Raw genomic sequence first — 27,130 nt, 5'->3', positions numbered from 1 at the left:
ACTAGTGACAAATATTCTTTTCACTCAAAAAAACTTAGAAGCATGAATAACATGCTTAACTTAATTAACAAATTGACTTGAGCATGAAACCCATTCTTGAAAAATAATAATTATTTTTCTTCTTTTGCTTTTTACATGAAATAGATAATGATACAAATTATGAAGACCGAACCTAGCTACATTTTCCAACACTCCCTCATAATTCTAAAACCAGTACAAGGATACTCTCAAATTGAAATATTCTCATAAGAAGAGTCAGATTGATAAGCCATTTTCAAACATCAACATCATGACTGTCATTGTCAAATTGCAATAAAGCAAGGCCTTGACTAACAAGTTCTAACTCTCCATAAGATTAGAGCATAATGTTGCAAGGAAGACAAATGGAAACCAACACCACAACCTCTCAAGGCACATATCCCATTCGATCAGTCCACAAGACTATTTTATATCTTGGATTCTCGATCCTCAAGGAGTACCAGTCCCATATGATTATCCAATCCTTTGGCCTCCCTACCAGTGCCTTCACTAGAATTACCATTGTTAGTCCTGGAATAGTTCATGACACATGTAGAATATGATTTCCATCATCACTCCCTCTCAACCATGGAGGAGATCCTTACTCCCTCTCAAAGAGGAAGTAGATTCTAACTCCCTCTCAATCAAGGAGATGCAATCAAAATATTCATCATGTCTCATTCGTCTACTACTTGTACTTCCATGGAGATCTTAGTAGTAGTTGTTGGGGCTACTATCTTGCATCATCATATTATACACGAGCTTCGACTTTATTGGATATTATGGAGCCAAACTCTTTCTCAATCCATCCTTGTGATAGGGTTCTCACCATCAACCTTTTACATCACTTTCCCTTAATCATCATTTATAATATCTTTGTCAAAAGAAGTATCTTGTCAAACTAATCAATGTAGATCTAATCATAGATGCCTTTGTCCATCTAGAAAGTGAATATCAAATCCAACATGGTAAACTGACTATCTTGTGACTTGTTACCTGTAACAGCCCCTGGTTGATTTTCCATGTAAATAAAATAAAACCAAGGTCATGGGACATGTATTCCAAGCTAAATGTTGGGAAAAATCATAGTAATGGGTATCACTGGTGAATAATTAAGGGCTATGGAAATTGGAAAAGGCATTGGTAAATACAAACTGGCATTAATTGGCATTTTATTTATGAAAACAAAGGTAAATAGGAGAAAAGAAAGGTGAAGAGACACAAATTTGAATGAGAGGGAAATTGAAGGAAAAAATGAAGAAAATAGAGGCCTCAATGACAAAAATACTTCTCACGATTAGTTATTAGCCTTTTGATAATTTTTGGGTAGATCTCTCTTCTATTCTCTCATAGTATTACACACAAAGAGTATTCTTGGAGCATTATTTAAGCACTTTTGCATACATTGGATTTAGATAAAGAAGGCAAAGGAAAGTAGGAAAGCGCAAGGAAATAGATGGATCAGTAGCTACAACTAGATTGCTTGGCAGGTAATAGGTTGCATGTGTGATTTCCTTGATGATTTCTAGATGCATCGTATATGCATGTGATTTTTTGGCTATGTGTTGTCATTGGTATGGAGATTTTCCTGGATTGAGAGTGATTTTAGCCTTGTCATTCCATTTCTTGGATAGCCATGGTGTTGTGGCTTTTTCCACTTGATTGTTTTATGATTGGTGTTCATAATTCCTTATGGACGTGGGTTAAAAAAAATGCTCTGTAAGCCCTATAACAACTTGGGATGAGTAACTAGACCTAGAGACAAGGTTGGGATAAACGCTCTGGAGCCCTTGGTGGGTTGAGATACTAGTCATTGAAGCTAGGTTGGAAAAATGCTCTGTAGCCCTCGAAGGTTGTAGGTTGAGCTACTAGTTCTTGGAGCCCTGGAAAGATCGAGTAGAGACTGATCTATTTGGTATTAGTGTTGTCCAACCATGGGGGTAGAATCACTGTGGTTGAGGGCTAAGGTAGTTTGGCCTTTGGAAGACCTAGTTTTGTTTTGTTTTGGTTTATTCCATGAGATCCCACATTCGTTCTTGGAATATGGCGGTGGTGATTGGATGAAAGAGATATTTGGTTCAACCCAATCTATGGTCGGGTGGTACATGGAAGTCCCTGACTTGATTGATATCTTCACATGTTAATATAAGATATTTCCTTATTGTGATCTATGAGAATTTGTAGTATTATATTGGTGATGTTATGGTTGATTTTCCATGGTTTCTATGTTTGTTATTTTATTTATGATGTGTATTATCTATGGTTCTTGTCATGAATCGTTTAGTTATCGATTGGTGGATGAATGTATGGACTAATCGCGTTGTTTCAGCTATGACAAGAGGGAATAGGGCCTTATTGGTGATTCTCAGATGAATATTAGACTATTATGATCAGATATGCACTCCTGACCTATAGCTTACATGTTTGCCATGTGTTTGATGAAATGTTTAGTGTGTTCTAGGCAGTCTAGGTCAAGTTCTGCCCCCAAGTTTCAATGTTTAGCTTTGTTATCATGTCTGTTATGATTTTGGAAAGTCTCTGGTAGTTCTAGGCAATGTTCTGGAAGTTGGTCTGGAATTGTAGCTCAGATCTCAGGATCGCACCCTTTGAACTAGGCAAGTTAGGTCATAACCGCATGGAGGCAATGTTGTGCATGTTGTTGGAGGCCTATAATTGCACCTAGGCCTTGTCATGCATTTGATTGTCTGGGTCAGTGAAAAAGAGCCCCAAATTAGGGTTTAGACATTTAGGGTGGTCCTTTGGACTCTGAGTGTCATGTAGCCTTGAGGGATGTTGTGAGTTTTCAGTTTGTGGTCAGTTTGTAGGCCCCACTTTCTTAACTGGAGCTTGGAGGTCAAGTCACGTCATAGTAACTCTTTCTCTCATATCTATCCTGGCAAGCCGGTGAAATTAGGTAAATGTGCGAGGGGGTGGTTATAGATTGGCATTAGAGCCTCCAAGTTCAAACACTTGGAATGGATGAGTGGGATGTGATTGTTACGCATGCATGTTAGTTGTCGGTGTGTTTGTTATGCATGCATTGTAACATGTTGTGATGGTCATTTTTGTGGTCTTGTGTCATCATGATGTTGATGTTGAAACGATTGATATGTTGATTTCATTATATATACATATGTTGTGCTAATTTGGATTGACTATGCATACAAGATAGCCTCCCTAGAACTTTACTAAGGTATGTTGGATTATGTTTATATTTGGTTATCTAACATGGTAGGTTTGCAAGAAGTAGAATATCAAAGATGACAAGCAAAGTGGTGGATTATAGTTCACATGACTCTCCTTATGGATGTAAAATTGCCTTGTAAAATATTGTAATTTTGTAGTCAATATGAGTCGTTCATTAGGCAGATGATTTGATGGTAGAAGTTATGCTTAATTTAGGTTTTATTGCCCTAGAAGGAAATCCCTTGTTATGTATGAGGGAATTGTATTGTGGCTATGTATATGTGTATTCTCAGCACGAAAGAGATAGGATATTATGTGAGAGTGACAAGGAAATTACAGCAGATCTGTTGTAGGTTGTATCCCTTCATTTTGCTGGATAATATAAAAGAAAGGATTGGTTATTTCTCCATGGATGTAGCCAAATTGGGTGAACCACTGTGTGTCTCTAGTTTTATGCATTTTTTGTGTTTATGTTTCTGCAATATTTTATGTGTTCCATTACTCTATAATATATAATTTTCTAACAGTGTTCCCAAGGGGGAGGGGTTTATCACAACCCTTGGTTGATTTTCCATGTAAATAAAATAAAACCAATGTCATGGGACACGTATTCCAAGTTGAACGTTGGGAAAAAGCATAGTGATGGGTATCACTGGTGATTAATTGAGGGCTTGGAAATTGGAAAAGGAGTTGGTAAAGGAAAAGTGGCATTAATTGGCATTTTATATATGAAAATAAAGGAAAATAGGGGAAAGAGAAGGTGAAGAAAAACAAATTTGCATGAGAGGGAAAATGAAGGAAAATGAAGAAAATAGAGGCCTCAATGATAAAAAGGCTTTTGAGGATTAGTTTCTAGCCTTTTGACAGTTTTGGGCGAACCACTCTTCTATTATTTCATTGTCTCGTACTCTTGCACACATAGAGTATTCTTGGATCACTTTGGCATACATTGGATTTGGAGAAAGAAAGCAAAGGAAAGCAGGAAAGTGCAAGAGAATAGGTGGATCATTAGCTAAAAATGGATTGGTTGGTAGGTAAGAAGTTGCATGTGTAATTTCCTTGTTGATTTCTGGATGCATGGTATATGCATGTGATTGTGTGGTTATGTGTTGTCATTGGCATGGATATTTGTCTGGATTGACAATGGTTTTAACCTTTCCTTGCCATTTCCTGTATAACCATGGTGTTGCGGGTTTTTTTCCACTTGATTGTTTTCTGATTGGTGCTCATAATTCCTTATGGATGTGGGTTGGAACAAACTCTCTAGAAGCCTATGTTGGGACAAATTCTTTGGGGCCCTTGGTGGGTTGAGTTACTAGTCCATGGAGTTGAATTGGACAAATTCTCTAGAGCCCTAGAAGGTTGTGGTTTAAATTACTAATTCTTGTAGCCCTGGATAACTCGAGTAGAGACTGATCTAGTTGGTGTTAGTGACATCCGACCATGGAGGTGGAATCACTATGGTTGAGGGTTGAGGTGGTTTGGCCTTTGGAAGCCTTGGTTTGGTTTTGTTTTGGTTTATTCCATGAGATCCCACATTCATGCTTGGAATATGGCACGAGGGTGATTAGCTAAAAGAGAGATTTGGTTCAGCCCAATCTATGGTTGAGTGGTACGTGAAAGTCCTTGACTTGGTTGGTATTTTCACATGTTAATATGAGATATTTCCTTATTGTGATCTATGATCATTTGTAGTATTATATTGGTGATATTATGGTTGAGTTGCCATGGTTTCTATGTTGTGTATTTTATACTTATTTGTTGGTTATATGATGTGTATTATCTTTGGCTCTTGTCATGAATCATTTAGTTATCAATTGGTGGATGAATGTGTGGAAAAATAGCATTGTTACAGCTATGAGGAGAGGGCATAGGGCCTTCTTGGTGATTATCAGATGAATCTAAAACTATTATGATCACATATGCACTCATGACCTATAGCTTAAATGTTTTCCAAGTGTTTTACAAAATGTCTAGTGTGTTATATGCAGTCTAGGTCAAGTTCTGCCTCCAAGTTTGAATTTTTAGCTTTGTGATCATATCTATTATGATTTTGGAAAGTCTCAGGTAATTATGGGCAATGGACTGGAGGCTGGCCTGGAATTGTGGCTCGGATCTCAGGACTGAACCCTCTAAACTAGGCAAGTTGGGTCAAAATTGCATGGAGGCAATGTTGTGCATGCGGTTGGAGACCAATAACCACGCCCTGGCCTTTTCATGTATGTGGTTAGGAGTCTAGATCATGAAAAGGAGTCCCAACTTAGGGTTTTGTCATCTTGGGTGGTTCTTTGGCCTCTGAGTGTCTTGTAGCCCTAAGGGATGTTGTGAGTTGTGAATTTGTGGTCAATTTGTAGGGCTTATTCCTTAACTAGAGTTTGGAGGTTGGGTCATGTCATAGTAACTCTTCGTCTCATATTTATCCTGGCAGGTCGGTGAAATTGGGTAAATGTCGGAGAGGTTGGTTACATATAGGTATCAGATCCTCAAGGTTCAAACTCTTGGACTAGATGGGTAGGATGTGATTATTATGTGTGCATGTTAGTTTTTGATGTGTTTGTTATGCATGCATTGTGATGGTCATTATTATGGTCTTGTGTCATCATGATGTTGATGTTGAGATGATTGATATGTTGATTTCATTATATATACATATGTTGTGCTAATCTGGATTAACTATGTAGACGAGATAGCCACCCCTGAACTTCATTGACATATGTTGGATTATGTTTATATTTGGTTATCTGACATGGTATATTTGCAGGAATTAGAAGGTCAAAAATGACAAGCAAAGTGGTGGATTACAATTCATGTGACTCTCCTTATAGATAAGATGAGCAGAAAAGAGATGAGTACTCTCCTAACATAGTAGATACCTTAAGAAGTTTAAAGGATGAAATCAAGAGTTGTAAAGTAGATAATGACAGCATCATTTAGCCACAGGAAAAACAAGTAGAGATCAATGTAGTGATCCTTCATTGTTATCATATTTGCAGAGACAGGGAAAACCACGAATCAGTTATGGACAGGAGGAAGGTCTAATGGGGCATATGGTAACATGTCTCATGGGGGACACAGGTCAAACAAGGATGACATGGTCAGAGGTGGTAAATGGATGGATACACCTAACAGGAGAGGTAGTGGTGATGGGATGTATTCTTGTTCTAGATCAGAGAGACAACATGCTCATCACCGCTATCATCCTTACAGTAATAATGAGAAGCAGTACTTATCAAATGATTTCAAGAAAGCCAAGCCACCTACATTTGATGGAGAGTTAAAGAAGTCGAAAGATGTAGAAGCATGGTTGCTTAGGATGAAGAAGTTCTTTGAGCTGCATTACTATATAGAGAATATGAAGGCCAAGATAGTTATTTTAAGTCTCAAAGGGAAAGCAAACGTTTGGTGGGAAGATGCGAAGCGTGTCAGAGGCATCGGGACATAGGATTTGATCTGGCATGAGTTTAAAAGACTTTTCAAAAAGAAGTACTTGTCACAGAGATACTATGACGTTAAGACTAAGGAGTTTTACGAGTTGAAGATGGGTTCTATGATAGATGAAGAGTATACAACTAAGTTTTTGGAGCTATTGAGGTATGTATCATATCTTAAGGATGAGAAGATGAAGGTTCAAATATTCGTTAATGGATTGCCTTTAGCATTTAAGGATCAGATAGAGTATGATGAGCCTCATATATTGGAGGAAGTAATTGGGAAGTTGAAACATTGTTATGAGCAGTCTAAGCATAAGTCAAAGCCTAAGTAGGGTTGGAAAGGTGGTGATAAGGCTAAGGGAAAGTGGGATAAGGAGAAAGGAAGACCTCAAGATGCAGGTAACAAGGAGAATGCAGTCGTACAAGAAATTCAATGTAGTTGAGAGAGGACAGGGATTTCAGTATGAGGAGCAGAACAAGGGTGATGGCAGGAAGCCTTTGCAGTGATGGACTTGTGGTGGAGAACATTGTAGGAGACATTTTCCACATCATCAGTGTGGAAGACTGCAAATTTATAGTGCTTAGGAGGCACAGATTGTTGGCGATGTTGGACAGAGTATTCCTCATATTTATGCAGCATTGGATAATGGGCAGGCTAATCATCAGGCATATATTATCGAGATGGTAGCTAAGCTTTCTGATCAAGTTGTTTCTATTTTGATTGATCTTGCATATAACTATAGTTATATCAATTCTAACCTTGTGGATAAGTGTTTCTTGAATAAAGAAGTGCATGCAGAGTCTTGGTTGGTGTAGTCTGATACAGGTAATAAGAAAAGGGTTCATCATTGGGTAATATCTTATACATTTGAGCTAAACAATATGTCTACATTCGCACATCTAAATGTGCTTCCATTGGGATAATATAGCATGATGTTAGGTGTGGATTGGTTGTACATTCACAGGACTAAGGAAGATTGCTATGATAAGGCTATTGAGTGCTTGGATGATGATTAAGAGAGGATAACCTTGCAAGGAAAGAAGAATCCTACATTAGTGAGAATTGTTATAGCAATGTAGGCAAAGCGTAGTAGCAGGAAAGGGTGTGTATTGTTTGCAATTCATATTTCCAGTGACAAAGGGAAGGATGTTGAGGATGTTAAAGTCTTGAAGAGGTATCCGGTTTTGCAGCAGTTTCAGGATGTATTTCCGACAGATATTTCAGAGTTGCCTCCTCATAGGGAAGTGGAATTTTATTCAATGTCGAGAGCAACACCAACATCAAAGGAATCATATAGGACAAGCACTCCAAAGTTGGTAGAATTGAAATTGCAGCTTAAGGAAATGCTCGATAAGGGATACATTAGGCCAAGTGCATCGCCTTGGGGTGCACTAGTGTTGTTTGTGAAGAAGAAGGACAGTGCTCTCAGATTTTGCATTGATTATAGACAGTTGAACAAGGTGACAAACAAGAGCAGGTATCCTTTGCTACAGATTGATGATTTGTTTGATCAGTTGAAGGGAGTAGCAATGTTCTCGAAGATTGACTTGAGATCAAGATATCATTAGGTATAAATCAAAGTAGAGGGCATCTACAAAACCGCACTCCGCACTAAGTATGGGCATTATGATTTTGCAGTAGTTCATTTTGGTCTTACTAATGCTCCAACTAATTTCGTGTGTTTGATGAATAGTGTTTTGTCTCCTTATGTAGATAAGTTTGTGATAGTATTCATTGATGAGATATTGATATATTCTAAGAATGAGAAAGAGCATGTAGAACACCTAGCAACAGTGTTAATATTGTTGAGAGAGAATCAGTTGTATGCCAAGCTTAGTAAGTGTAGTTTCTTTTATACAAAGGTTCATTACTTATGACATGTTGTTTTCAAGGAAGGCATAATAGTGGACCCAGAAAAGATCAGAGCTATCACGGAGTGGGAAACTCCTAGGAATGTGGATTAGGTTAGATCATTTATGGAACTAACAAGTTATTACAGGTGGTTCATCGGGAACTTCTCGCAGATTGCCTATCCTATTACATCCTTGCAGCGAAAAAGGGAAGACATTTCGATGAAATGAGGAGTGTGCAGCTAGTTTTAAGTAGTTGAAGCATTTATTTACAAATGCTCTAGTCTTGAAGATTGCATATCATGACAAAGAGTTCATGGTATGTACAGATTCTTGCAAGAGAGGACTTGGTGGAGTCCTATTGTAGGAAGGATAGGCGGTATGTTATGAGTCAAGTAAGTTGAATGAGCATGAGCAAAACTATGTGACTCACGATCTTGAGTTGGAAGCAACCATTCATGCCTTAAAGATGTGGAGACGTTACCTTATTGGTAGGTGATTTATTCTAATCAGCAATCACAGTGGGCTAAGATAATTATTTCATCAACCTAATTTGAATGCCAGGAAAACTAGATGGTTGGCTACTCTTACTGAGTTTGATTTCGAGATCAGGTACATTAAGGGAAAGGAGAACAGGGTTGCAGATTCTCTTCGTAGAAAAGTGCATGGGAATCACAATGCAACAATGAGTTCTTATAGGACGGACTTACAAGAGCATATCTTGCAAGCAGGACAACATGATGACAGGTATCATTAGTTAAGGCACAGGTTACAGCAGCAGGGTGAAGGTAATAGGGATGAGGAGTATCATCTCACGGAAGATGGTTTGGTCAGATTCAGGAACATGATTTATGTACCAGATGACAGTGAGCTCAAGAAGCTTATCTTAAGGGAGTTTCATGTTAAGTCGTATTCAGGTCACCCGAGATATCAGTAGATATTGACAACAGTTAAGAAATTTTGTCATTGGCTGAACTTGAAGAAAAATGTGGTTGAGTTTGTTGCAAGATGTTTGGATTGTCAACCGGTAAAAGCAAAGTGTAAGCATCCATGTGGGTTATTGCAGCCAATTCTGATTGCAGAGTGGAAATGGGAGGTCATTTCCAAGGACTTCATTATAGGTTTGTCGAGGACATTGAAGTGGCATGATTCTATCATGGTTGTGGTTGACAGGTTAAGTAAGGTAGCTCACTTCATTGCAGTTAAATCTACGAATTTATTTAGTGAGGTAGCTCCGGTTTTCATCAAGGAGACGGTGAGGTTGCATGGTGTTCCTAAGAAGATTGTATTTGACAAAGATGCCAAGTTCACTTCTAGCTTTTGGAAAGAGTTATTTGTAGGTTTGGGGACAAAGTTTGCCTTCAATACAAATTATCAATTGTAGACAAATGGAAGGGCAGAGAGGATCAACAAGATTCTAAAGGATATGTTGAGGATGTATGTTATGCATCAGCAGCGTAAGTGGGAAGAGTATTTTCCACTATTTGAGTTTGTGTATAATAATGGGTATCAGGCGTCCTTGAAGATGAGTTCGTTTGAGGCACTTTATGGGTAAAGTTGTAATACTCCTATCAATTCGAGTGATCTAGTGAACAGGGTGTTGTTTAGACCAAATATGTTGGCAGAGATGGAACAGGAAATGTAGGTTATTAAGAGGAATTTGAAGGCAGCACAAGACAGGTAGAAGATTTATGCCAATCAGCACAGGGTATTTGAGTTTTAGGTTGGGGAGCATGTGTACTTGTGCATCAATCCCAAGAGGAGCTCCTTGAGGATTAGATCATGTGCCAAGTTGGCACGTCGGTATTGTGGGAGTTTCGAGATATTTGAGAGGATTGGACCAATGGCCTACCGACTTACACTGCTTCTGATAGTGAAATTCCATGATATTTTCCATGTTTCATTGCTTAAATAGTATGTACATGATGTTAATCGTGTGATTCATTGGTCTGTATTGCGGGTGCAACCAGAGGGAGAATTCCAACTAGCACCACAATGCATATTGCAGTGGAGACAACTCATGCTCCAGAAAAGAGAAATCGAGTAGGTTAAAGTGCAGTGGACGCACTTTGGGCCCGTTGAAGCTACATGGAAGACGGTTGATCAGATGTGGGATATGTATCCTTCATTATTTGTTGGTTTGAGCAAATGAGTTTTTGGTATGTGTATGTGTATATGTGTTATGCAACCAACTCACAAAATAGAAGAAAAGATAAATCAACGACTTAAAAATTATCATCTTCGATGGGGAAACCTCATTTACATTACATAAATGAACAATTATTACATGATGAAAATGACAAGACCTCCTTTGTATATATAGGAGTCTAAGGGGTCCAAATATAATCAGAGCCTACATAACAATAATAATAATGTAAGGGAACAACAATAACAATGGTGGACTTTTATGGGGCACAATAATAACAATATGGTGCCTACATGGGCACAACAATAACAATAAGTGGGCTACACTAGTATTATATGGACCTAACATGCCCCTCTCCTTCCAAAAAGTGTTTCCCTCAATGTTTGAGTAGTTTCGGATGCTTCTGTATAAAATTCTCATACTCCCATGTGGAAAATTCAGCAGCTAAGTTCTTCCACTTAATGCAATACTCTAAAATTGATCGATTCATGGGATGACAGATAAGATTGCCAAAATCCTAAGAAAGAAAGACATAGTCACGTAATTCTAAGCACCCAGAACAATTAAACAGGGTATGAAGTCTGTCAAGGATGACATTGATAGACAACAACTCAAAGGGGTTTATAAAATTGATTGTTCCTGTGGAAAAAGTTATATTGGTGAAACAGGTCGCTCTTTACAGAAAATACTGAAAGAACATGGAGCTTATATTAAGAACAAAAGATCTCATACTTCGGCCCTTACGGAGCATTCCTCGACAACAAAACATTAAGTTTGTTTGAAAAGTGCCTCAATTATCGCAAGGGAAGAACAATATCAAAGAAGGAAGATTAGGGAGGCCCTTGAGATTATAAAACATCCACAAAATCTCAATAGGGACAACGGTATTGAGATCAGTAGAAGTTGGCTTCCCTTAATTAGAGGGTTAGAACCACCAAAGCATCCCAGGTAATCAGGTAGTTGTTTTTCCTCTCCTACCCTTATAAATATCTAATCTTATAACTATATAATTATAATTATATTATTAATACACAAGAATAAAATTAAAATAGATATGACTATTAGGTTTTTATAATAATCATTATCATTTAAATATGAAGATTATTTTTAATAATAATAATATTAATTTGTTTATAATAATAACAATAGTAAAACTATTTCTAAAAAAACTATTAATAATCAGTGTTTAACTATTAATAATATCTAATTTATATTATTATATCATTACGTAATAAGAATATAATAAAAACTATCTAATCTAATATAGTTTATCAAAGTAAACAAACTAACTATCTAATCTTATACTTAATAAAAATTAGAATGAAATTATTATTATTGAATATTTATAATAATAATTATGATAAAAATAAAGAATATAAAGATTATTAATGAGAAATTTATGATATTAATAATGATTATTAACTAATTATAATAAGAATTACTTTTATAATTGAAAACATAATAATTTAATAAATAAAAAAACAACTATATTCATTTAATTAACTAGTATCCATTATTAAACAATTAAAATTATTAATAATAATAATTTATTTTATGTTAATAATAATGACTATTATTATTGATTATTTAGAATAAAAATTAGTTTTTTTATTAGAATTAAAGAATTAATTAATCAAATCAGCTAATATTAAATCCATTAAATATATATATATATATATATAACCTCCAATTAATTAATTATTCAACTAATATGAAATCTGTTAAAAATAAAAATAAATAAGAAACAATTTATTTAATGATTATGATAAAATAAAAAAATATATAAATATAAATTAGAAATTATCAGCCGACCTTCAATCAAAATTATTTCTTTAACTATTTATCTTATCACATAGCTCTTCTTATATCATCATTCAGATTGGTCTTGATGATGGATCCCTGTTGGGATTTGAAACGTTGACAAATATTGTTTCTACTGTGGATACTCCGAGACAAAGCTCAAAAGATTTTGTAGCTATCAGATTCTTGTTTCCATGACTGCGTTAGGCTCAAATATGATTTTTACTTCTTCATCAAGTTCTGGAAACACTGTTTTAGTAAATGGGGTATTTGCTTGAACGCGTGTCCCATAAACAGCAAAGAGATAAAAGTTTTTGTTATGGAAAAGTTCCACAAATGTACTTGGGATAAGGAGCTAGGAAGAAAGAAAAATTACTATATTGAAGTGTTTAATCCCACTCATAATCATCAACCAAAAGCATACATAGAGGCCAATATTTCATGGAGAGCCAAAATTCTTGTTGCTCAGTTAAGGACTAATTCTCATCAACTCCGTTGTGAAACAGGGCGCTGGAAAAGGCCAAAGGAAGTGTGGGAGGAAAGGGTATGCATTTTTTGTTCTTCCGGAAAAGTGGAAACAAAAAACATTTCATTTTAGAATGTGAGGCCTTCAAAGACAACAGGGAAAGTTATGCAGATATGCTGGCAGCTAGCTCTTGGGATAATCTATTTAGTAAGGGGTTTGTCGAGAAGTTGGGAGCATTTATTGTGAAGCTTCACAGAAAAAAGGCCGAATACATCAAGAAGATGAAGAAGCAATCTGTCCCATAGGCTATCTTTAGCCTCGTGGACGTTAAAATAATTTCTTTCTTCTATTGTTTCATTTGATTCTGCGCCCAAGTGAAGTTCTCCTGAAAGAGTTGGAGAACTTGTTGTTGATGTTCGATGTGATCTTCCACTACTTGAACCTTAGAATTTTCTCTTAAAGATGATATGATGGATGGTGGATGATATCCATAAAGTGTTACAACCAAAAAAATGATCATCTAGCCTAATTTACTAGATGGAATGAAGTACACCATGTAAAGCCAATTTTACCATAGTCAAATTGCTTTCACTGTGAGAAATTACATAATAAATCACCTTTATTAAGTGATTTATAGTTAAACCCATGAAGAATAATTAAATAAATCATTATTTATTTGATTTTCTTCTAGGAATAATTAATTTAACCACTATTTTATTATTATTCCTTGTCAAATTTGACCCAATCATTAAAAATAAACAGATAAATCATTATTTTTCTTATTTTTCTCCAAGAATAATTAATTAATCACTAATTAATTATTATTCTTTGTTAAATTTGACTAAATCCCTTAGGAATAATTAAATAAATCCTTATTTGTTTATTATTGCTTAACTAATTCATTGAGATAATAAATAAATCATTTATTTATTTATTATTTATTTCTAAATAAAGGTTTAAATACTTTTTCCCTCCTAAACAAATATAATAAAATATTCCAAGTGGTAATTCCAAGAATGGGATCAATCATATTTTATTATTGCTCATTATTCTAAGATAACTCAATATTTTGTTATAAATAGGAGGGTTTTCCATTCATTATTCACTTTTGATTATTTCCATTGTTGCACTCGTTATTGTAACTCTAATTATTTTCATTGCCGCGCACCATATTTTTGTTGGGTTTATGCATTATAGAGGAGAGAAACTCTACAGAAGCTAAAAGCATTTAAGGATAGCCAAGAACCCATCCCATAGAGGGGCACTGGTAACATATATTTGTTCCCTTCATAGGTGTTATAATAAAATTATTCTTTACATATTTGGTTTCCATTGGATGTTTTGGGGTTATTACTCTTTCCTTCACTGTTTAACTATGATTGCAGCATAGATCAGGATTTTGGCAGGTTTTGTTTCTATCAATAGCTGCAAATCTACAATGTTTAGCAGTTATTTCTATTGTTGAGATCGTTTGTCATCCACGATCTTAAGTGGGTTCTTTTCGTACATCATTGAGAAGAAAACACTACAACAAATTGGCGACTCCACTGGGTTTTATACTTCAGATCCAGAAACCTAGGTGACCTTTGGTTTTTAGCTTAGGGTTTCTTCTTTTTTCAATTCTATTAATGTTTCCTAGTGTTTTAACCCTAGATCTGATAAATTTCTGACTTCTGCAAGCTTTCTGGTTGTTTCTGCAGGTCACAAAAACTAGCACGACAAAGGTGGCACTTTTTTTAAATTTGCAGACCAGAAGTCTCGGAGCAGAAATCACAGTTTTCAGCCCAAAAGGTGCGATCTAGGCTCCAAAACGCAACTTTCTGCCCAAAAAGTGTGATTTCATCAAAAAACAGGTCAGAACCTACAATTTTTGGGTTTTAGGGTTTTTCTCAGATCTGTTTTTGGGTCTTACTAAGAGCTGTCTATTAGGTGTTTGACCTCTATCTCATCCCGCTTAGGCCTTGATCCATTTTTTTTTACTCATCGAAGTCAAATTTAGCCTCCCATAGGGCTTCTAATACACTTCCGCCTTTCTAGGAGGAGTTTAGCTGAGTGAGAATTCTGAGTTTTTGCAGCACTCTCATCCACATTTTCCAGATCTGTAATCTTTTGTTTCAGATCTAATAAGATAGGTTGCTACCATCCATAGTTTCACATTCAAACTTGTTTGGTCATTCCCTTAGGTGCCATCAGTTGCCCTAAGTGTTCCACCCATCTCCCTATCTTTTTGCAACAATATTCCCCTCTGGTTTTTTGTTGTTGTTGCACCACTTTCTAGTAGATTAGAGTCACTTGATGCCAGTCACACCAACATTTAGATATCTTGACCATTTCAGTGTATTTTCCATTAGTTTAGCCACCTAGCAATACAGTGTTTACAAACCCAGTTTGGGTGGGGTTTAGTTAATTGTTTTGTTGTTCCTTTTCTGTTATTTATTTCAGTTTATTTACAACAAGCTTTTTTATTTTTTTACAAACACGATCTAGGCTTAATCCATTAATACACTTGCACACACAATCACACCTTAAGAGAAGGGCGCTTGGTTTACACTGCCAAGCCAGGACTTAACATAATAAATTTATCTCACCGCATCAAAGACAGAAGATATATTGTTGATCTCCCTTCACCATTTTCATGTTCCATGTGTTCTTTCATCATTGCGCCACCAAGGTGTGAGTTGCGGAGACTATTATGCCTTCACCCCCAGTTTCCACTTGGGCGTATTACTCCTCCCCAATGGGTTCAAGTTCATAGCTGTCCGAGTTCCATCCCGACTCTTCTCCTAGTCCTTCTGATTCCTCATCTGATCTTGAACCTCCTTCACCGCATATCGTCACCATGTATAGACCCACAGCTGGTGCAGGAACCCAAACTAGTGGTGGCTTTGGTAATATACCGGTGGTCACATTAGGCGGAGCAGTCACAGAAACCGTTCCGGCAGCCCCCATGCTCTCCTTTATGGCTGGGTTAAGTCTTATGGATCTTAACCAGTTGATAAATGACCCCATACACCATGATGTTGGTTGGCCCTCTATGCCGACTAAGCTTCCCTCAGACATCCCAAAGTTTGAGGCTATTGCTATAGAGGATCCTACCAACCATGTTCGATCCTTCCACATGTGGTGTTCGTCCAACTCCATAACCAATGACTCTATTCGTCTTTGGCTCTTTCAATGCACGCTCATTAGAGGCGCTACAAAATGGTATGCAGACCAACCCTTCACCTCTCATTCTGTTTTCGCGATGCTTGCTAAAGCATTCTTATCATATTTCTAGTTACCTCTCCAGTATGACATTGGTATTGAGCTTTTGACCACATTCCATCAATCCTCTGTTACTCGCTTTTCTGACCATGTTCAAGAGTGGCATTGAAGGAGGAGCACATGTCGTGCCCCGGCTTTCGAAGATTATGCTTATCTAGATTGGTTTCTCAAAAGCCTTTTATCCCCCATCGGGAAAGATGTCGTGTCCCATTTTCCTCAGACCGAGGAAGAAGCTCTCCATACCTCTTTGATATATGATCTAATTTATGCTCAATTAGGTTATGTCTATACCGTTATTCCAGACCTCCCTCGTCCTAGCAGTGCTAATGCACTGGGGGGCACTGGGGGCATCTCACACCGTCGACGATATTGTTGGATCCATTTCACACTCTTAACCATACACTCAGCAGAGTTATGGCTACCCGCAGGGGGGCACTAGTTCCTCCAAACTTTATGCCCCTCCTGCTAGCAACATGTTTCCTGGACCCCAACCCATCTACCAAATTGTTGCTCCTTCTTATGCACAACCTGACGCTCTAGCCCCTCAAGCATTAGCGTTGCAGCCTCCCATGCATCCTCAGCCCCAACAGCCACCGCCCCCTTAAGGACAAGTGTTTGCAGAACAGAGTGATACCAATCCCCAAAATTCGAATTAAAATAATAAGGGGAAGAGTAACCAGCCTAGTGAAGCCCATGGGAACATGCCTAACACCAACAATGAGCAACAGGACATCCAGCCCAAGCAAAACAAAGCTATTCATACGAATAAGCCTTGTGCATGTTGTGATGTACATGGCCACTACACACATGAGTGTCCCCTTTTAGCCCATATGCGCCAACTATGGGAAGCTCAAGCAGCTTCTCGAGGTCAACAATCGCCTTAGAATCCTGCGCCACCTCAACCGACTGTGCTCACAAATCCTTTCCCTCAGCGAGGATTTGTTGCTGCTCAACCCCAGCCAGGTCAAGCAGCCCACCTCCCCCAACCTTCTAGTCCCAGTGACTACGAGATCCTGATTATAAACTCTAATGAGGTTAACCCCTCCCATATCAACCTCCAAACTCGGTCGCGCCAATATGATAAGCCCTCCACTTCGTCAGCTGCCGAGTCCAAAACCAAAGTGTCCGTTGAGCCTCTTACGATACCAAATGGTCCTTTACAGATCCCTTAACCCAAAGTTGAGGCCAATCCCAAGATCCTAAAAGGACCATTACGCCATAATGTAGCTTCTAATAGAGTTGCCCATACATACAATATAGTAGACGACTTGGTGCAATCACCTGCCGCCATGTCGACATTGGAAGTCCTTCAGTCGTTACCTTCCTAAAAGAAGGCCCTACTAACTACCTTGGGTGTAATGGATCCTTCCGACAATCGCTTGATTATCTTCCTGGTTGATACATCAGAACACCCCCCATTACCTTCATATGTTGCTTTCTAGATACCAGTTAGAGTTCGTAATGCCATCATCTCTAGATGCATTATTGACGAAGGCGCATCCACCTGTGTGATGTTTGTTGCTATTTGGAAACAACTCAAGTCAACCGAGTTGTCCCCCTCCACCATCACTTTGTGTGCTTGGGATGGACACTCCTCCCAGCCCCTTAGCATGTACCACAACTGTCCAGTGACCCTTGCGGGTAAGACTATCCATGTCGATATCGAAGTCATTGATGCCCCTTTGGATTACAACATCCTCTTAGGTCATAGTTACACATATGCCATATCAATTGTCATGTCTGCGGTGTTCCGCAAGATGTGCTTCCCCCATGAAGGGAAGATCGTCACCATAGGTCAGTTGACTTACTACGAAGTGACATCCGTGACCTTCCCCGAGTCCATCATGTCATTGATGTCCGACAACCAGTCTTCAACTCATTGCCCCAATGTCTCACCCAGAGTCTGTCAATATTCCTCATTGTTGGGTGCCTTCCCTGGCCCTCCCCCTCCCATTTCTAAACCTACTTCCATGAGTGTTTACATGTTAGAAGTGTCACGGACTGCCCTTAAGCAGTCCATTACACCTAATCAACAGTCAGCTCCTCAGCATCCTATTGTTGCTCTTCAAGCTGAACCTTTGGACCCACTCCCCCAAGACCTCCTCTATTTGTGGGTGCCTCTCCTATGTTCCCTCCAGGTCTCAACCATCCAGGAGCTTTTCCGTCGGGGCATTATCCTGCCAGCCAGATACCTTTCTTATTCCCTCCTCTGGGAACTTTTTCTGTACTTGTCATGGCTTTGTTGGTCCTTCCTAACATGACTCTCGAGATCCCAGTATGGTACATCGATCCCCCTGCAAACATTCTTCCTGGTTAGCCAAGACCGTATCATGCTTTGACCTCGGTTCAACTAGTCCCCATGACCCCTGTCACTGCTTCAGTACCACAACCACCTCAATAGGAACCAACTCCTGTTGCGAAAGCATCTGGCCAGCGGGGGAAAGCAAAAAACAAAGATTCAAAGGATAAGGCTCCCCAAGCTCCTCCAGCCCCTAAGGCCCCAAATTCGTGTGCTTTATGTGAAGTTTTTGGGCATGCCACCAATAATTGTCCTGAACTTCCTCAACTTAAACCTTTGGTTCATGAAGCGTTCCCTGAATCGAATATTTCGGAAGTCCATGTTGACAAATCGGTCCCACCTAAGAAACTCAAAATGCTTCACACAAACCACCCTTGTGCCCTTTGTGATCTTCATGGTCACTGTTCCCATTGTTGCCCTTGTCTCGACGAGGTTTTCGATTGCCTTGGGGCAATTCGTGAATACGAGGACACTCGTAGTAGAGCCTCTACTCCTCTACCTATGGATTCTGGTACCACCAGTCAACCAAAACAGGGAAAATTTGGCCCCTTTATTGTGATCCCCTCCCCCGATGTCGATATGATGGACACCATAGGCGGCATTCTTTACCTAGCGTCATCCTTGAGTTCCTCACCGACAAACCTTCCTGAGGTTGCTACGTTCATTTCTATTGAACCTTTTTTGATAGAATCTGAGGTCTCAACATCAGTATACCCATCTACCAGTCTGTCGTCTACCATTCCAGACGATGTGTATGTGAACCTTATTCCTCAGGTTGATGCACCAGGTAATGTCGCCACATCATGTAGTCAACCTTCCTCCTGTCCGCCCATCTCCCAACCTGATGAGGACACCATGGAAGCTATGTCTACCCTTGATTACCCCTACACTTGAGTAAGGGGGCATTCCTTCACGAGGATTTCGAAGGCCATCTCCTTCCTAATTCTCCTAATGCGCTCTACCTCCAGAAATGTTGCTCACAACACATCCCTTTGATTTGCATGTCTTTATTTCTGCCATAAAGTTAGGTAGATCACATCATCTCATCTGTTGTCTTTTGCACCTTTTAGATGGATCCATCATCCACATCGTATATCAACTATGCCGATGGTGCGAGTCGCTTCTCCCGAAATCTAGCCTCGGTAGACTAGGCCATTTTTACCCCCTTGCATACATTAGTCCTGTCAAACAGTGTGTGCATTGGATCTACCACCAATAATCAGGCCGAATACGATGCCGTGATCAGTTTGTTGGTCGATGCCCTCACTCATTACATCTTTCATCTTCATGTTCGTTTAGATTCCTTGCTACTTGTAATGCAATTGAATGGTGTGTATCATGTGCATAACCAAGTCCCATTTAGAAAATATCTACGAGTGAAGCTACTAGTACGTGAATTTGAAACCATTACATTCAGTCATGTGCCTAGAGCCCAAAATCACTATGTAGATACCATTGCAAACAACATTCTAGATTGGCATTTATCACATGTATACCACAAAAGATAACCACACAAATGGCAAACCATCATCGTCATACAAAATGCATAATCATATTATGTATCATAAAAGTGTTTGGAACCATAGCTCTAAATACATCCGACATGCCCATAGCATGTTACAAAAATCAAAATCAAAGGGACCCACATGTCCTTGCATCTAGTCACTGTCCGATGGATCTCGCGCCAAAGGCTCTGCTCCACCTGCACGTAGATCACGTACTGCCTGACTTGCCATTGCCATGCGACACATGATACCTCGCCACTCTGAGGGAAGACTGGTGCACTCATCTATGTATCAATCCTCTAAGCCATGCCATCTATGCTCTGAAACCCCGGTCAAGAGTACATCAAACCTACGATCAAAATTAGCAAGTAGTGCCATATCCTTTGGACCCTGCTGTGACGATGATGCCCCCCAATAAGCAGCCCCAAGTACTGCAGCTCGACCTGCATATCCTACAAGCTTCATCGGTGTTATGTTTGCATGCAACATGTTTTCACACTTAGTACCACATACAAGTGACAAAAATATAAAATGCACCATAAAACATAGCAACTTAACACTTACTGTCTGGTCCCCATGCTCGCCCGAGCGGAAGTGGCAAGTCAGGATCCCCCTAATAGTTCATCCCGCTATAAGGGTAGTCGTCAATGTAAAGGGGCATCTGGTCCTAGTGTGCAAAAAATCGGGTCAGGTCACCCATCCGACTCCCCCTTCTCCTCCTCTCTGTAGTAGTTGCCCCCAGTGGCGCATCCTAGGCTCCTATGGGCCCCCATCTCGGATCTGTACATGAGGACAGATAGTGGGTATCTTCTCAAAGAAGAACGCACACAGTACTGTACCAAAAGCGTAGTCACAATTCACCTGCCTCTTACAAAGACTCAACTGTCATTTCATCAACGATAGCATCATCTGGGCCCACCCATAGTAGGTCCTAGCCAAAACACTCTCAACTAACATCATCTACCCTCCAGTGATGTGGTGGAATGCCTGGCTGCCCAAGACCCGTAGCACAGCTGTGACAATAACCTGTGTCTCTAGCCTCTCTAAATCAATAAGAGGGATAGTCGTGCCCTTGACACCAACACCTCGTCGACAATGGCGCTCCACGAACTCAGTAATGTTCCTCCCATGAGGTAACACCGAATGAATATCCCCCACCACTCCAAGGGGAGGCAGTCCGGTCAGAAAATAAATATCACGTAATGTGAGCTTGATCTTCTTGTGCCCCTACCCGAAAAAGACCTCCTAGTCTGGATCCCAATATCTCACAATTACCGATAGCAAGGGCTCACCTTCCCTCATCAGTGGATTCTCTACCAACTTGAGAACCCCATAACGAGCCAATGCCCCTCGAACTGCCTGATCCCCCTGGATCTCGGATCAAAAAGTATCCAAGTCTCGTTCACACCAGTTGATTTTCAACTCTGTTGTATCTGCAAAACATCGCATGTCTTTTCAGTTCAAAAAAAAGAAAGACCAACTACATTGATCAACCTGTAGCCCCCACCAAGCCAGCAGACCAACCCTTCCTCCAGCCACAAATCGCAGTTTTTAGCCCAGGAAGTGTGAGCTCGTAGGTTTCCAATTGTTTCCTGTGAGCGAGATTGCACTTTTGGACCCAGAAAGTGCGATGCGAACATGAGCAAGGGCAAGGGTCTCTCAGGAAGCTGCCATGTGCCAAAAATCAGGAAATAAACCATTGAAATTGAAGAGATGAATAAGGCCACCTACCTGAAAGTCACAGATCTTGATTCTGACAGTCAGTTTGTCCACTACGATCTCCATAATATTTAGGGCCTTTTCCTCCTCTCCAAATTCACCACAACTCACTTAGCAAATGAATCCAAATTAGAGGGAAAACACCCTTTTATAGGAAAACCCACAGTCTTTTAGTCATCCATTGCAACTAGATCGTAGCTCAGTTTGAAGAACTATCAACACAGTTCAAAATCTCTCACCTAACTCTATAATGGGTCTCCCTCATTTTTTGATGATTTAACACTTCACCAGGAAGCTATTTTTCCAACAAGGGTCACTTCGTCGCCTCTTAAAATCAAATTTCGTCATAAAGCGACACTTGTACTTTGAGGTCCACCTCCTCTTAATACTTTTCGTACCATATGTGGATCTTCGTCATGAATAACCATCATTTACTCATGTTTTCATGGTCCCCATTGGGCCTAGTCTGTGTGGCAACGTCATCGAGTCACCCTTGTTCGTAGCATCTGTGATGAGTAACCCTTGCATTCTTGGAGTCTATTTCATGTCCTATCATATAATGTCATAGTATTCCATCCATATTTGCAAACTGTTTATCCTGTGTTGCCCATTTTGGCCTCAAGTCATACTGTCCCCATCCCCTTCGGAGTTGAGTCAGTTGCTGCCAAGTCAACCATGCACTTTATGCTCTGACAAGGGAAGTCCTCTGTTTGTCCCTCAGTCCTCTTTCCCCATTATCCCTATTGTCAGTCCATCAATCACATTAATATTTTCCCTCATGCTTTAGTTGAAGATCCTTATTACCTCATCTATCACGGGCCCTATTCTGTTGACATCAGCTCATTTATTCCAAAAGAATGGCCTAGAGGGCGGTGTATCTTGGTTCAAGCTTCCATTCTTGTTTGGCGCCTTGGATCGAGTAGAGGGTCCCATTATTTCCCTTTGACTTGGTTGTTTCATGTTCATGATCCATACACTTGATGGTCTAGTGATGCAGCAGATTGTACCAGTGATTCCCGATGTTCGTGAGATGTTTCAAACCTCATGAGGGGGTGGCCCTCCAGGTAGCCCCCCACATTCTCGGATGCATACCTACTATGCTACAGCCTCAGATGCAGTTCCGCAAAGTTGATGGGTTTGGTTCTTACCGATTGCAGTGTTCATAGCATGCATGTCTCCTCCAAATGATCCATTCAGTTTTGCAGAGCCCTTCCTTATTCAACAGGGCTTCTCTAGTTGTTCTACCCTCCCTCCCACCCATTTTTTTAGGGAAGGGGCTTTGTATCTCATGTACTCATATATTATTGTATTCAGTCTTGGCTCATGTTTTTATTAAGTGCATTATGTATATGGGACACATTGTATTTTTTTTGTCTCTGTTATGCCAGCGTGTCATGTACCATTCAGCATGTGCTTTATTGCTCAGTTTCATATTTATGGGTGAACCATTATTTTTGTACTAAGTTATCTCGGTGGGTATGGGTATGCCTCCCCCGCCTCATTGAGGTCCGGTACCACAACAAAAAAAAGAAGACTTGCATTAGTCTCACCCCCTCTGTCACTATCCTCTCTCAACTTCAGCTTCATTGGTCTCTCTCTCTCTCTCTCTCCTTGACTCCCTTGTGTTGCCTAAGTGATTGTGTCTTTACAATGTACTTCGGTCATACATTTTGCTCCTAACACTCGTACGTTGGGGGGAAATCTATTATCACTAAAAAATTGATCATCTAGCCTAAACAAAAATGGGATCAATAATATTTTATTATTGTTCATTATTCAAGGATAACTCAATATTTTGTTATAAATAGGAGGGTTTTCCATTCATTATTCACTTTTGATTATTTTCATTTTTGCACTCACTATTGTAACTCTGATTATTTTCATTGTCGCACACCATATTTTTGTTGGGTTTATGCATTATAGAGGAGAGAGACTCTACAGAAGCTGAAAGTGTTTGAGGATAGCCAAGAACCCATCCCATAGAGGGGGACTGGTAACATATATTTGTTCCTTTCATAGGTGTTATAATAAAATTATTATTTACATATCTGGTTTCCATTGGATAATTTGGGGTTATTACTCTTTCCTTCAATGTTTATTGTAGAATTTTTCTACACATCTACCTCTGAAACCACGTAGAAAATCTATTGTAGGTTAACTCGGTAATGCAATATAAATCAAAGCAGAATACTATAACCTACTTCTACTATCAATTTGTGGAAGCTTAAAGATCAAGATGTACAATATAACCAGAAGAAGAAGAATCAATGCACAATACACATGAAAATACTTTGGGGAAAGCATCATCTAAAAACCCCACTATCTATATTATCATACAAGGTGGAAATACATAGGAATTATACAAAGCCTTAGATCTCACAGCTAGCCAGCTCTCAGTACAATCCTCACAGATGCTCACAGACAATCCTGGCTTCTCACAAGTCTTCTCCTCTGCCCTCCAAGCCTCCTATTTCCTTCTACAGTTCCTCGTGGGTGATCCTCTTGTTACCAAGTGGAAGACTCTCAACCAAGTGGAACACTAATTCTCCAAAACTGCACAATCCTCAAGGAATCTTACCTTGACTGTATGCATTGGTTTCCTTTATAGGAAAACATATGCAACTGATATTACAATGTCCTTGACATTTAACTCAACTGGGTCTTTCTCAGAATAGACATGCATAAGTTTCTGATGAGAGAATCTTTAGTTAACTGAGTAGCACTAGTTGGATGCATGCATGCATCAACTGACTAATAACTCTCTATTAGTTCCTCAAACAGTTTGGAACTAATTTAACTCGACTTAACTCAGTAAACTGAGTTAACTAATTACAATTCAACCTTATCTCCTTAATTTAAGGGATAACTTCCTTAATTTACGGGATAACTCTTGCATGACTTCAGAAAGACTTCTAACTTGAATTTCTCCAACTAATTAATTAAAAATGAATTAATTAATCTTTTCCAAGTAGCTGTTAAGACTAAGTTCGATTTTAATTCACAATTTTAATTCAAGGACAAATTAAAATTGGAATATTTTGGATTCTATTTTTATCATTTCTTGTTGTTGTTTTCAACACTCCCTCTCAACAAGAAAGGAATTCAACTTGATCCCGATCGTGAGCCTTTGGAATGTTATGCGTGCAACACTTCTCTCTAGCATTGTTACTCCAACAACTCCAAAAAAAAAAAAACAACCTAAATCAATATGATGCATATGTCATCAAAGTCTTTGACTGGTATTGCCTCTGTCAACTGAAAACTTTGCGCTTCTGCTGGCTCAACCTTTCTGCACTGTTGTCAATCCTTCTCTACACTCTTCAATATCTGACTGCTCTAGCCTCTGTCACTTTGATCTCTGACTACATTAATCCCACTGATTCCTCCTACTATTATGTACTTTAGGCTCCCGTAGCAAGGTACGATCCATGAGATAAAACCTCTCAATGGACCCTACCCAATTTCAGCCTTCTTGGGACTATCACTCCACATCGCCTCACCTCACACCTAGAGGTATGGTTGCATGTGATCCCTCTTCCCACCTGGCTCGAAATTCCCCCCTAATGGAGGTATCTGTGTGAGTGGATCTCTTCACTCGGTCTCCTCTCTGCTTCTCCAATTGTGGCTCCTCCACAATTGTCTGAGACTTCTTTTGGGACTACATGGAGAGGTAATTTACTCTCCTTCTCAACCACCAAGTCTCTAACATCTACCTTGGTCCTCAAGGCTTTGCATGCATCCTCAAGAGCATACAGGTCCTTAACTCGTGAATTGATCTGTTTCACCTGTCTTGTGGTGATGTGTCTAAGGAAAACCTTTCCCTTACTAAAAAAACACATCATAGCCATGGTTCTTCTTAAGTCCAAGCACATACTTCACATCTGTCAAGGTGATAGGAGTTCCATGCTCCCTCTGAAAAGCAATCGTGCCCACTCCTGAAACACTATACCTTCTGTCGTCACCCATATCTATGCGCATCTTGAGGTCTTTCTCCTCCAAGGCACTGAATAAACTTTTATCACCAGTCATGTGGAATGAGGCTCCACTATCAAGATACTAACCACAACCCATCATCGATGACACCATGCATGTGATGAGGGTAAAGTCCATTTCGAACTAAGAGGTTAATGCCTCACCTTCCGATCCTTCTGATGATCCCTTCTTGGACTTCTTCGATGGGCAATTAGTCGCATAATGTCCCATCTCATGACAATTAAATCATCTCACTTTAGACTTATCACCCTTCTTCCCTCCATGAGAAGAATTCAATTCGAAATGGGACACCTTCCCCTTCCCTTTCCCTGCCTTACCTGTTAAGGCCAGATTTTCTTCATCATCATCCTTGGATGAAGAACCATCTCGTGTGCTCCTCCTAATCTCCTCCTGCATGAGATCCGACCACAGTCGTTCCCAATCTGGTAGTTTCTCCCTTCCATTCACAAAGTCCTGGTAGCTATTCCAACTCTTTGGAAGGCCAAGGAGAGTGAGGCTCACCATATCATCATCGGCAGTAGTTATTCCCACACTTCCAAGCTCATCTCTGCAGGTGGTGAGCTTGTTCAAATATGTGGAAATATTATCACCCTTCTCCATCTTGAATCTTCGAACCTTATCCTTGAGCGCCAATTTCCTCTGTTCGTTGTTATTCTAGTAGAGGTCCTTCAATGTCTTCCACATTGAAAATGGAGTATCCTTCCCATGGAGACTCGAGACAATATGGTCTTGAGCTCCCTCAAGGATGATCCATCTCGCCCTCACCACACACTTCTTCCACTTAGCCAATTCTTGTGCATTAGTTTAAGCTGGCTTTTGGATTTCTTGATCAATGAATTCCTTCAAGCCATTATCTTCTAATACAACCTCCATTTTATCTTTCCATGCTATGTAATCCGAGCTACCTTCCAAGGTATACTTGAGTCTCAAGACATAGAACGCCATTGGCCAACCTTGAAGTATGATATGAATTCAATTTGCACCTGCAACCCCGAACTTCAAACTTTGAATTCTCTTCTCAGTATACTATTCACAACTTCGATAAACTTGGCTCTGATAACATGTAGAATTTTTCTACACATCTACCTCTGAGACCATGTAGAAAATCTGATGTAGGTTAACCCGATAATGCAATATAAATCAAATCAGAATACTATAACCTAGACTTTTACTATCAATTTGCAGAAGCTTAAAGATCGAGTTGTACAATATAACTAGAAGAAGAAGAATCAATGCACAATACACATGAAAATACTTTGGGGAAAGCCTCATCTAAAACACCACTATCTGTATTATCATACAAGGTGGAAATACATAGGAATTATACAAAGCCTTAGATCTCATAGCTAGCCGGCTCTCAGTACAATCCTCACAGATGCTCATACGCAATCCTCGCTTCTCACAAGCCTTCTCCTCCGCCCTCCAAGCCTCCTATTTCCTTGCGCAGTTCCT

General features: G+C 39.4%; 1 pseudogene; it reads left to right on the top strand.

The window, feature by feature from the left end:
* The window catches only part of LOC149240555 (uncharacterized), a 109,621-nt pseudogene that overhangs the window by 42,531 nt on the left and 39,960 nt on the right, over positions 1-27,130 (top strand).

The sequence above is a fragment of the Pinus tabuliformis genome, chromosome 8 (assembly GCF_031772625.1).
Source record: "Pinus tabuliformis cultivar Carrire ecotype Pingquan chromosome 8, CPIR1, whole genome shotgun sequence".
Classification (NCBI taxonomy): Eukaryota; Viridiplantae; Streptophyta; class Pinopsida; order Pinales; family Pinaceae; genus Pinus; species Pinus tabuliformis.
This window is presented reverse-complemented; position numbering and strand designations above follow the sequence as displayed.